This window comes from Mus pahari, chromosome 5, assembly GCF_900095145.1.
Source record: "Mus pahari chromosome 5, PAHARI_EIJ_v1.1, whole genome shotgun sequence".
Classification (NCBI taxonomy): domain Eukaryota; kingdom Metazoa; phylum Chordata; class Mammalia; order Rodentia; family Muridae; genus Mus; species Mus pahari.
The window spans coordinates 82069155-82081774 of record NC_034594.1 but is presented as its reverse complement, the minus strand read 5'-3'; positions in this window follow the sequence as shown (position 1 = coordinate 82081774).

The window sequence follows — 12620 nt, the reverse complement described above, 5'->3', positions numbered from 1 at the left end:
TTCTACATGATAGCCGCCAGTTGTGCCAGCACCATTTGTTGAAAATGCTGTCTTTTTTTCCACTGGATGGTTTTAGCTCCCTTGTCAAAAATCAAGTAACCATAGGTGTGTGGATTCATTTCTGGATCTTCAATTCTATTCCATTGATCTACTTGTCTGTCACTGTACCAATGCCATGCAGTTTTTATCACAATTGCCAACCAGAAGATTCTTAATGATATCCTTCCGTACTCCTAGATGGGTGCCTTGTCCAGTCATCATCAGAGGAGCTTCTCTCGGAAAGCTGACGGGAGGATGCAGAGTCCTATAGCCAGACATTATGTGGAGAGAGTCTAAAGTGGAGGATCGCTACCTGGTCTCTTACTTTGGAGATCAGGGAACCCCCAGGAAGAGGGGGATGAAAGATGGTAAAAGTCAGAGGGAATGGAGAACACCAGAACATGGCCCTCTGAGTCAACTAAGCAGGACTCACATGGGGTCACACAGGCTCACGTATACTGAAGTTGCAAACTGAACACGCACGGGTCTATACCAGGTCCTCTGCTTAGACACTGGCTGTTAGCCTCGTGGTTTCATGGGACTCCCACTAACAGTGGGAGCAAGTGTCTCTCGGAGTCTTTTCCCTGCTCTCGGGACTCTTCCTTCTGCTGGGTTGCCTTGTCCAGACTGGATATAAGGGCGTTTGCCTTGTCTTACTGTAGCTGGTTTTGTCTTATTTGGCTATGGTCTCTTGGAGGCCCACTTTCTTCTGAAGAGGATATGGAGGGGGAATGTGTCTGGGGGAGAGGGGAGGTGGTGGTGGGAGATGGGAGGCATAGAAATAGGGCGAACTGTGGTTGAGGTGGTGCACTGTATAAGAGAATCTATTTTCAATAAAGATAAAAAAGAAAAGAAAAAAATCGCATGTCAGTACTTTGAAGACCCACCTGGAGCGCCACTGGCCTTACGCCCATCTTTTCCCATTGTGGCCACATTGGATATATCTCCTTTCTCTACTTCCGGGATACCAGGACTCTTTAAAAGGTGAACTGGGGACAGGAGGCCAACCCCAGCTTGTTGAGGCTGCCAGAGCTCTGTCTCTAACACTAGCAGTTTCTATCATCCCACCCAGAGCACAGTCCATCCCAGGGCCTGTCAGATGGGAAGGTGTTGTCCCCAGATGTTGTGTGTCCGGCTAGAAGATAGGTAACATATCCCTATGGTGTACTGGTTTGCTGGACAAGAGAGCTGATTCTTGGTCTTCGGGAGAAAACAATATAATCAAGGAATCCCAGAAATGCCTGAGTGGGACTTTGGGTGACTCTCTAGGGTAAAAGAAGAGTGTGCCTCTGTATGGGAAGAAATGGCATGGTTAGTGACCTAAGGGGCTCTGGCCAAAACAATGCACTTCCTTCAGGACACACGAAGAGGAGGCTCCCGTCTCTTCAATAGCGCCTGGTGTTGGAATGACCGACATGGAGCCCCTCCATGTTGTCTTTCTCTGCGCTTTGTCTCCTTTCTTTGTAAAATCATTTTCTGATTTTAAGCATAACATGTACTTAAAACTGAACAACAAAAACCAACCAAAGGACTTGAGTAGACATTTCTCTAGAGATATACAGTAGCCATGAGTCTATGAGAAGCCACCTGACAGCACTGACCACCAGGGGCAGGCAAATCAAAGCACAATGCAGATTCACAAAGATGCCCACTATCCAAAAACAAACAATAACAAAGAACAAAAATTGACAACGTCATGAAGAAATTGAAGCTCTGGGAACTGCTGGTGCAGTGCCTGTAGAAAAGAGCGTGGCAATTCTTCAAAAGACAAAGGGGCAGTTGCTGAAGGGGCAGCAGTCCCAACTCCTCCAAGAAGCTCCCCACATTGAAGGGAAGCTCTTGAAAACATATTTGCAGCTCAGTATTCACAACAATATCTTACAGTGAGTCAAGGCAGAACCTACTGGAATAGCCATTGATGGATGGACTAATACGTGCAAACTGTGAGACAGACATGCAATGGGGTATCATGCAGGCCAGAAAAGGAATTGTGACATATGCCACAACATAAATGTGCCCCAAGGATATCCATTTAGCCTGCTAAGTGAAATAAGCTAGGTTCGAAACAGCAAATTCTTTATGATTTTACTAGCCCACAGTATCTAAGGGAGTGAAATTCAGACACTCAGAGAAGAACGGCGGAGCACGATGGCATAGTAGGTAAAGGGGTTTACCACGCAAGCCTGGCAATCCAATTTAACTCCTGGGACCTGTGTCTGGTGGAAGGAGAGAACGGACTCCTGACGTTGTTCTCTGACCCCCACGAGTGAGTGTGCTGAGGCATGTGGGGCAAGCATGGGGGTGCACACTTGAATCCCTGAACTCAGGAGGCTGAGACAGGTGGATCTCTGTGAGTTTTGAGGGCAGCCTGGTCTACATAGTTAGCACTTAGGCCAGCCGAGACTGTATAGTGAGACCCTGTTTCAAGACAACCAAGCAAAATAAAGAAGGAGCAGAGCATGGTGACCAGGTCAGGAGGGAGAGGTTGGGTGAAGGACAGAGGCAGAGTTCCAGATTTGCAAAGTCATAGAAACCCTGGAGTACCACAGGGTGAACGTGCTTCACATCTAAACTATGCTCCCAGTGGTTAAGGCCAAATAATTAGATTTATTTTGCCACAACTAATGTTTTAATTTAAACCATAACATATGCATCATAAACACGACAAAGTATAGAGGAGGCATCTCCCACAAGCCAAGAGCTTAACAGGGAACACTTCCTTCACATGGTCAAAGTGGATTTCCTGTATAACTCATCTTTGGGACCCAGGGGAAGACCTTAGTGCATTGCTTGCCAAGCACGCATGAAGCCATGGGCTCTCCCATCATAGCATAAAGCAGGCACGGCAACACACCCCGTAATTCTAGCAGTGGGAAGCTAGGGCAAACCTGGGCACCTTACTGTAGGAGTGTTACACCTTATCAAAAAAAAAAAAAAGCATAGAAAAGGGGGGCTCCCTGCCTCCCCACCCCCGTACAAGGGAAAAAGCATCAAGACCTGTTGGGGAACAGTTTGGAAGAGCAGGAGACCCACACATAGAGTGCAGGGGGTAGGTTATCCCGGGGAGGGAAAGTTTTAGCATTTTAATATGTAACTATTAAAAATACTGTTTATGAGTATGCCATGTTTATATGTTACATTTAAAAATAGAAACAAAGCCATCTGTTTTTCCTTTGAGAAATGTTGCCTGCCTTTCCTATCCCTACAGGGAGCTAAGGGCTTTGCAGGTCCTTTTCTTGCCTCAAGAAGGAAAAGGTACCTCACAGATCTATAGACCCCCATAATTCATCTCCTAAGGGGTGTGACCCTCAAAGTCCAACAGGAATGAGCACCATTTCTTTTTTATATATTTGTTTTTAACTATGCATGTGCATGTGGAGTCTGTGCACATGAGCGCTGATGTCCACAGAGGCCAGAGGGACTGGATCCTCTGGAGCCAAGTTACAGGAAATTGTGACTTGGGGATGAGAGCTGAATTCCAGTTCTCCAGAAGAACAATGCCCACATGCCTCTCCAGGCAGGTTCTCACCATGTAGCCCTGACTGGCCTAGAACTCCCAGATCGAGCTGTGCTTCCTTAGGGCAGAGACTAAAGGCCACACCAGGCCACGCAAAACGTTCGTTTGCTCTTAAGCCATCTCTCCTACTCCAAGCATCATTTCTCTTGGTAAAAGAAAGAGCAAAAGTGGGGCTGGAGAGATGGCTCAGAGGTTAGGAGCACTGACTGCTCTTCCAGAGGTCCTGAGTTCAATTCCCAGAAACCACAAGGTGGCTCACAACCATCTGTAATGGGATCTGATGCCCTCTTTTGGTGTGTCTGAGAACAGCAAAGGTATATTCACATATGTAAAATAAAGAAAATCTTGAGAGAGAGAGAGAGAGAGAGAGAGAGAGAGAGAGAGAGAGAGAGAGAGAGAGAACAAAAGTAGAGTTCACTCAATTGGTAAAGTCCTGGGTTTTGATTCTCAGCATACCTATAAAAACAGGGTGTGGCCCCACACACCTGTAATCCAAGTGCTAGAGACAGTAGGCTCTCCAACGCTCCATGGCTGCCTAGACCTGACATAGTGGTGAGATAATCTGCCTCAAATGAAATAAGGTGAGAGGCTCGAGAGGGGTTCAGCAGTTTAGAGCACTGCCTGCTCTTCCGGAAGACAAGGATTTGATTCCTGGCACCTTTATGGCAGCTCACACTATCCATCATATTCTGGCATCCATAGGCATTGCATGAATATGGTGCCCATACTGCACATAGGAAAAATACTCATACTCATAACACAATTAAAAAACAAATGGAGCATCGGCAAGACAGACACGTGAGTAAAAGTGCTTGCCACAAAAGTCTGGCACACGATGCTCGGCCCCTGGCACCACTGTGGATGGAAAGATACAGGGAAAGTTGGCATCTGGCCTCCAATGTGTGCATATGGCACAAATATGCCTATTCTATACACACGCATCGATAATAAATTATTTTCTCTGTTGTTTTTTAACATTGACCTCTGACCTTTACATAAGCATGAACACACACACAGACACACACAGACACGTGTGCACATACACACAACAACAATAATAAATTATTTTGTTATTTTTAAAACTTCATCATTGACCTTTGACCTTTACATATGTGTGAACACACACAGACACACACATGAGACAGGGGAGGAAGCTGCCTCACCTCATTCACACGTGCAGTGTCATGGAAGGAAGGTTTACTGAGTGCTGACCAGGAAACTAGCATCTCATCTTTTGCAGAGCTTTCCTGGGTCCAAATCTCCCAGTTTTTGATGAAACTAAACCAAACCTGCAGCAAATGAAATCAGGCTCCTGGGCAGCTGCAGAAAGGGAGGTGAAGGCATCCAGATGGAAAGGCATTTTCCTGGCTCTGCCAAACTGCCTGATCCTCTTGGGCCCAAGACCTTCCAGATGAGGCACAGGACAACCAGATGAAGGAGGCAGACCCAGGAGCAATGTGATGAGTGTGCTGTGTCAGACATGGACATGGTTGTGCCTTCCCGCAGTATCAGCTGCAATTTGTAAGTAGTCCACATTTCCTTGATAGCCAGCAAATATAGGCTCCTTTATCCAATTGTAATTACTAGTATGAACTCTCAGGTCATATAGAACACATCACACAGCAATTATATTTATATCTGTATGTATACGTGTTGGTTGCAGAATGGCTAAAGAAGGTTTAAAGCGGCTGCAGCAGTTGACAGGGGACTTGCTGGAGGCAGAGTACACATGGATGCATGGGAAGTAGTGACTTTCTGCTGTAGCATCCTGGGCCTGCTGTTAAGTACACTCATAGATGGTCCTCACCTACTTTGGAATGATCGTGGGTACTCTGATGGTTAGTCTTGATTGCCACCAGACTGTCCTGGAATGAACTGAGAGCCGCCAGGGGTTAGGTCTGTGAGAGTATTTCCAGGCAGGATCAACTGAGTGGGAAGAGTGGGCAGCACCTCTGGTGGCAGCACAGGTGTCACTTGCCTTCCTGCTGGCTGGCGGGTCTGCCCCGTTGTATCATTGCTGTTACCTTTGATGCCATTGGAACCCAGCCTATTCAACCTCCCAGTGTGCACTGAGACCATCGGCGCTCTCGGAAGCTCGTTATGTGGGACAATTTATTCTTTTTTTCCTTAATTTTTATTATTCTTTTTTTCCTTTATTTTATTATTTGAACGCATTTTTTTACGTCAAACATATTAATAATATTGAATATATTGAGGATCAAATAATACATAAAAAATTTGTTCAACTTTTGTATTCATATCCTTTTATACCCTAAAAGTATCATTAATGAATATTTAATACTATCCATAACTGAGGATCCTATATCTAATGTTAAATACTAAATTGTTTCAAGACTTGCAAAATATTCTTTGGGAATTAAGCATAGTAAAAGAGTATAAAATATTAAAAATGAATCATTAAGAAATATATTCAAAAGCCCTTATATGATACCACCTGACACAGTGAGAGAGTATTTAAAACACATTATATCTGTGTACATTGTCTAATAATCAGTTTACTGAAAAAAAAATTATCAGTGTTTCTAGGAGAGAAATTATTTTATCAGTAAGTTTTTTTTTAAAAAAAATACTCTTTGAAGTTAAACATAAAGAAAATGCTAATTTCAAGCAGTGAGAAAAATTATCTCTCATTATGTCTGTAGAACATGATTTTAATATTTTCAACTGTTAATATTAACAGACAGAATAATTATTTTAAGATATATTCTGTTGTTATGTCTCCCTTTTCATTTCTGATTTTATTAATTTGGATATTGTCTCTGTGCCCTCTGGTTAGTCTAGCTAAGGGTTTATCTATCTTGTTGATTTTCTCAAAGAACCAGCTCCTGGTTTTGTTGATTCTGTGAATAGTTCTTTTTGTTTCTATTTGGTTGATTTCAGCCCTCAGTTTGACTATTTCCTGCCATCTACTCCTCTTGAGTGTATTTGTTTCTTTATGTTTTAGAACTTTCCGGTGTGCTGTTAAGCTGCTAGTGTAAGCTCTCTTCAGTTTCTTTTTGGAGGCACTTAGAGCTATGAGCTTTCCTCTTACTACTGCTTTTATTGTGTCCCATAAGTTTTGGTATGGTGTGTTTTTATTTTCATTAAATTCTAAAAAGCTTTTAATTTCTTTATTTCTTCCTTGACCAAGTTATCATTGAGTAGAGTATTGTTCAGCTTCCATGTGTATGTGTGCTTTGTGTTGTTTTTGTTGGTATTTAAGACCAGCCTAAGACTGTGGTGATCTGTTAGGGTGCATGGGATTATTTCCATTTTCTTGTATCTGTTGAGGCCTGTTTTGTGACCAATTATATGGTCAATTTTGGAGAAGGTATCATGAGATGCTGAGAAGGTATATTCTTTTGCTTTAGGATGTAATATTCTATAAATATCTGTTAGATTCATTTGATTCATAACTTCTGTTATTTTCATTGTGTCTCTGTTTAGTTTCTGTTTCTATGATCTGTCCATTGATGAGAGTGGGGTGTTGAAGTCTCCCACTATCATTGTTGTGGGGTGTGATGTGTGCTTTGAGCTTTACTAAAGTTTCTTTAATGAATGTGGATGCCCTTGCATTTAGAACATAGATGTTCAGAATTGAGAGTTCATCTTGGTAGATTTTTTCCTTTGACCAGTATGAAGTGTTCTTCCTTGTCTTTTTTGATAACTTTTGGTTGAAAGTTGATTTTATTCGATATTGGAATGGCTACTCCAGTTTGTTTCTTGGGACCATTTGTTTATAAATTTGTTTTCCAACCTTTTACTCTGAGGTAGTGTCTGTCTTTGTCATTGAGGTGCCTTTCCTGTATGCAGCAAAATGCTGGGTCCTGTTTATGTATCCAAACTGTCTGTCTATGTCTTTTTATCAGGGAATTAAGTTCATTGATGTTAAGAGATATTAAGGAAAAGTATTTGTTACTTCCTGCTATTTTTGTTGTTGGAGGTAGAATTATGTTTGTGTTGCTATCTTCTCTTGGGTTTGTTGAAAGATTACTTTCTTGCTTTTTTTCTAGGGTGTAGTTTCCCTCCTTGTGTTGGTGTTTTTCATCTATTATCTTTTATAGGGATGGATTTATGGAAAGATATTGTGTAATTTTGTTTCGTCATGGAATATCTTAGTTTCTCAATCTATTGTAACTGAGAGTTTTGCTGGGTATAATAGCCTGGGCTGGCATTTGTGTTCTCTTAGGGTCTGTATGGCATCTGCACAGGATCTTCTAGCCTTCACAGTCTCTAGGGAGAAGTCTGGTGTAATTCTGATAGGCCTGCCTTTATATGTTACGTGACCTTTTTCCCTTACTGCTTTTAANATTCTTTCTTTCTTTGGTGCATTTGGTGTTTTAATTATAATGTGATGGGAGGAATTTCTTTTCTGGTCCAGTCTATTTGGAATTCTGTAGGCTTCTTGTATGTTCATGAGCATCTCTTTCTTTAGGTTGGGGAAGTTTTCTTCTATAATTTTGTTGAAGACATTCACTGGCCCTTTAAGTTGGGAATCTTCCCTCTCTTCTATACCTATTATCCTTAAGTTTGGTCTTCTCACTGTGTCCTGGATTTCCTGGATGTTTTGGGTTAGGAGCTTGTTGCGTTTTGCATTTTCTTTGACTGTTATGTCAATGTTTTCTATGGCATCTTCTATACCTGAGAGTCTCTCTTCTATCTCTTGTATTCTGTTGGTGATGCTTACATCTATGATCTCTCTCCTAGGTTTTCTAACTCCAGGGTTGTCTCCCTTTGTGATTTCTTTATTGTTTCTATTGAATGGTTTTGTTCATTTCCTTCACCTGTTTGATTGTGTTTTCCTGTAATTCTTTAAGGAACTTTTGTGTTTCCTCTTTAAGGGCTTCTAGCTGTTTACCTGTGTTCTCCTGTACTTCTTTAAGGGAGTTATTTATGTCCTTCTTACTATCATCATCATGAGAAGTGATTTTAGATCTGAATCTTGCTTTTCTGATTAATGGTGTATACAGGACTTGCTATGGTGGGAGAATTGGGTTCTGATGATGCCAAGTAACTTTGATTTCTGTTGCTTATGTTCTTACACTTGCCTCCCGCCATCTGATTATCTCTAGTGCTACCTGCCCTTGCTATATCTGATTGGAGCTTGTCATTCCTGTGACCCTGGTTGTGTCAGAACTCCTCAAAGTTCAACTGTTTCTGTGATCCTGTGATTCTGGGATCCTGTGGTCCTAGAATACTGGGTGTGTCAGAGCTCCTGGGAGTCAAGCTGCCTCTGGAACCCTGAGATCCTGGTGTGACCAAGCTCCTGTGATCCTGTGATCCTGGGCATGTTAGAGAGCCTGGGAGTGGAGCTTCTTCTGGGTGTTGTGGAACTGGCTGTGGAGTTAGTGCCCAAGGTCTGCTCAGGATAACTATGATCCTATGATCCTGGGCATGTTAGAGCGCCTGGGAGTGGAGCTTACTCTGGGTGTTAGTAACTGGCTGCAGAGTTCTGCTCAAGGCACCATCCCAGACCAGAAGGAAGTGGAGCAATTTATTCTTAAACTTACTATCCTCCCAACTGTGTTCCACCATACTTGCAAGCCCTTTCTGACAGTGAAGTTCCTTTGTAATTCACTCCTGTTATTGTGGCTTTTATTGTTCACTCATTTCCATCATCAAGTAATAATCCATTATTCAGAATATTAATTTCACCTCCAAATAGAAATTCAAATTGTTTCTGCTTTCTGCCAGCACAGATAAAGCTATGGTGGACATTTCTTATATAGACAGATTTTATGTCCATTTCATAAACTCAGTGACCAATGCTATCATTCTTGCACTGACTTGCATGTCATTTGTATGGCCTTGCTTGATGACCTGTTCAGACCTTTTGCCCATTTCTACTTTGGTTTATCCTTCCTTCCATTTTCTTCATTTCCTCCCTCTGTATCTTGTCTTCCTCTTTGTCCCCTCTCTCCTTCTTTTTTCTTTTCTTCTCTTCTCTTTTCTTTCTTCTTCTTCTTTTTTTTTTGGGGGGGGGGGGGTGGAACGTTTGCCAAGGTTGACTTCAAACATTGAATCCCTGTCTCTGCTTCCTGAGTGCTGGGTTATATGTGTGTACCAACATGCTTAGGAATTGTCTATTTTTTAATCACTAAGTTTTGAAGGCACTTTATATATTCTACACACAAGTCCTTTATGAATGCATGATGTGTCAATCTTTCTCCCATGCTAACAACCTAAGGAGTTTTGTGATCAAGCCTAATTACTTCTTCATTATTCTGTGAATGTGCTATAAAATACATCATGGCAACCCTAAGTCACAAAGTGTTTATCTGTGCAGTTTCAAGGTCTTGTTCCTCCTTTCTGATCCTGAAGCCACTGTGAGTTGATTTTTTTTTTTTTTTTTGGTCACATCACACAATAGTGATGCTTGTCTTTCTTATGACCATTTCTCCTTTACAGAAAAGAGTGAAGACACTCAAATATTTGCCCAAAGGTCACAGGGTCCACATCTAAACTCAGGTTCACAGGTCTCAGAGATTTGCAGGAATTTGCTTCAGTTCATTTCATTTTTGTTTTGTTTTGTTTTGAGAAGGTCTCACTATGTGGTAGAATTTGTTATTAAGCTCACTATCCTCCCACGTGTGTGTACCAGCACACTTGGGTAAACGTGTGGTTTTGATGGAATGATTGTCAAATATTATGGATCGGGGCAGCCTGGGCTCTTGTGAACCATATATCCAGGCTGCCCTGGGATTGATCTCCCCAGCAGATAATGAAAATATACTAGCTTGTATTATGTCCCATTGATAAAAATGGCTTAGTTCTTTTATTAGTTTATCAGTTATCTGAAATTTTTGTACAGGTGTTTTAGTCATATTCACACATGCCTTTTTCCTCCATCAAGACCATCAAATATTCTGGGATATGTGGCCTTCCATTGGACTACATCTTTATTTTACTTAATTTTATTCTGTCTTCTATCTATCTATCTATCTATCACCTATGTATATATCAATCATCTATCTATTATTTATTTATTTATTTATTTATTTATTTATTTATTTATTTATTTATTTATTTCAAGACAGGAGACAGGGTTTCACTATGTAGAACAGGCTGTGTCAGACTTACAAAGATCCGCCTGCTTCTGCCTCACCAGTGCTGGGATTGGAAGTGTGAGCCACCATACCATACACCATCTTCAAATCTTTTCACTCTAGAGTAACTGCCATTCTTCTCTGGGGTCAACTTGAAGTTCCACTTTGTAGTTGGTGGAAAGAGTGATTTTGGAGGCAGCTGCAATTTAGAACAAGCTGGGCATAATGGTTTATTTTCAGTGGGTCAAAGAAACCTTCTTGCATGTTGTCTAACATAGTCACACAATGCTTGTATCATGCTTGAGCTCTGTGGAAAATATGACTACTCTCAAGGACTGGGTCATGAAACCACTTGCCAAAAGCTGGGTGGAGTAGAAGACAACCCCCAGAGAGTCACAGGAGAAGCCTTCCATGGGCTGAATTCCTTCCCACTACCGTGGAATGATTTTCTATCCACAGATGAGTAGTCTCAGACTATCCCACCAAGGCCTGCCAAGATCTGACTGGGCCTTCTAGAAAAGAAACATCTCTGTGTGCACAGCACAGACAAGCCCTGAAGCCCTTCATGAAGCCAGTGTTCAATGGCTTGCACATTGGGTCTCTTAAAACTAAACCAGTCTGTGAGTTCAGTCAAGTCTATCAACAATAAGGTGGAAGGAAACATGAGGGGGAAGTCCTCACCGACTCCTTCTTCCTGTATGCTGGGAGACACTAAAGGTAAGCATTGGCTCTGGCCCTGACAGTGCCTGGCTGCCCCTATAGGGAGGAAGCCCTGAGCTTCCATGTCTTTTGCCAAGTGAGCTCTGCCAGCTCTGGGCCAAGGACTTGGCAACCTTCGAGGAATCTCACTTGGCAAGCTGCTGCGTGCATAAGGTAACCCTGGGGGAGGCAGCTCATATTTCCTGTGATAAGAATTAAAATAGAGAGAGAGAAAAAAAATCCTTGGCTGCTTTCTGTGCTATGGTGTTCCTACATTTCTATTTCACTACAATTTAAAAGAAAAATGCATAAAAACCAGGCCACAGGCTGGGGGAAAATATGCACAAAATATGTATCTTATATAGACTGGGACCCAAAATAATACAAGAACTCACCAGTAAGAAAATAACTCACAGGCTCATGAGTGGGAAAAGACTTGCTGAGCTCCATACTGAGCTTTAGTACTGGAACATACAAGGAAGGAGAAAGCAGCTCCCACAAGTTATCCACTGGCATGTGCACCCCCTCCCACAATAAATGTAATAAAAATTTTTTTAAAAATGAGAAAGAACCACCTAATCAAAACCCAATTTAAAAAGTCAGCAGAAAAATAAGTTCACCTCATCAAAGATAGTCAATTAGTATATGAAAAGAAGTGTAACATTGTGTACCACTGGGGAAGCAAAAACTCAGACAACAACAAACCTGCTGGAGCGGTTCCGATCCACACTGACATCATCTACTGCTACCAAGGATGCGGAGCCACAGGAACTCTCAGAGAGTACCGGTGTGCACACAGAATGGCACGGGTGCTCTGGGAGGTGATTTATTGGCTCATAGGATCCAGCAGTGAACACCCTGGCCTGCCTGGGATGGCTCCACTCTGACTGTCTTCAGGGTGCAAGTGCTATAAACACAGTAGGAGCCGCGCTGAGTTTCTAACTGAGCAGGTTAATGTGCAGTCTAACAGTCTCCTGTCATGCTGCAGCAGCACTCCAAGGCTCCCAGTCAGTCACCCAGTCACCAGTAAACACTTGATTCTCTGAAGCATACACCATGGTTAAGCTGTGGTGTTTGGAAGGCTTTTGATGTGTTTACCATGATATCACCTTATGGGAAGTGGAGGGACATCTGTGTATATGGTGTTCTAGAAAGGCTAGACTTTGTAGTTAATAAAAACTGAGCAGGGGAAGCACATACAGAAAATTTTTCTATTAGAAATTATCATAGGTCACAGCTTCTGGGAAGGATCACGTGTCTGGTTCCGGTCATCCGGTGCCTTTCCCCACCCAAGGAGGGGTGTTCTCCGGGGAGCAGTC